We start from the raw sequence: 386 nt of genomic DNA, 5'->3' as shown, positions 1-386 counted from the left end.
GGAAAAAAGGACGTAAATTTCTTTTGGGTACGGCGTTGCACGACCGCGCAATTGTCAGTTAAAGTTGCACAGCGCCGAATCGCAAAAAGTGGCCTGGACGTAAGACAGCAAAACCCTCCCGTGGTAAAGTGGTTAAATAACATCACATATGAATACATGAACAGTAGCCTTTATCAACGATAGATTCGATTTAGAACCATGCTTTTTGTATGATGCCTCATTTTTGCAGGATAAGGAAACTGTGGGGTTGATTTACTAAAACTGGAGAGTGAAAAAGCTGAGCATTGTAGCGACATTTAACTTCAACTTGTTCAATTAGGCTACGACAAAAAAAAAAAAAAAAAAAAAAAAAGGAGAGAGAAGGTGGAGGCTGATTGGTTTCAGTG

This window comes from Pelophylax lessonae (genome assembly GCF_965119305.1).
Source record: "Pelophylax lessonae genome assembly, chromosome: 1".
NCBI classification, from domain to species: domain Eukaryota; kingdom Metazoa; phylum Chordata; class Amphibia; order Anura; family Ranidae; genus Pelophylax; species Pelophylax lessonae.
Note: the sequence above shows the minus strand (reverse complement) of the source record.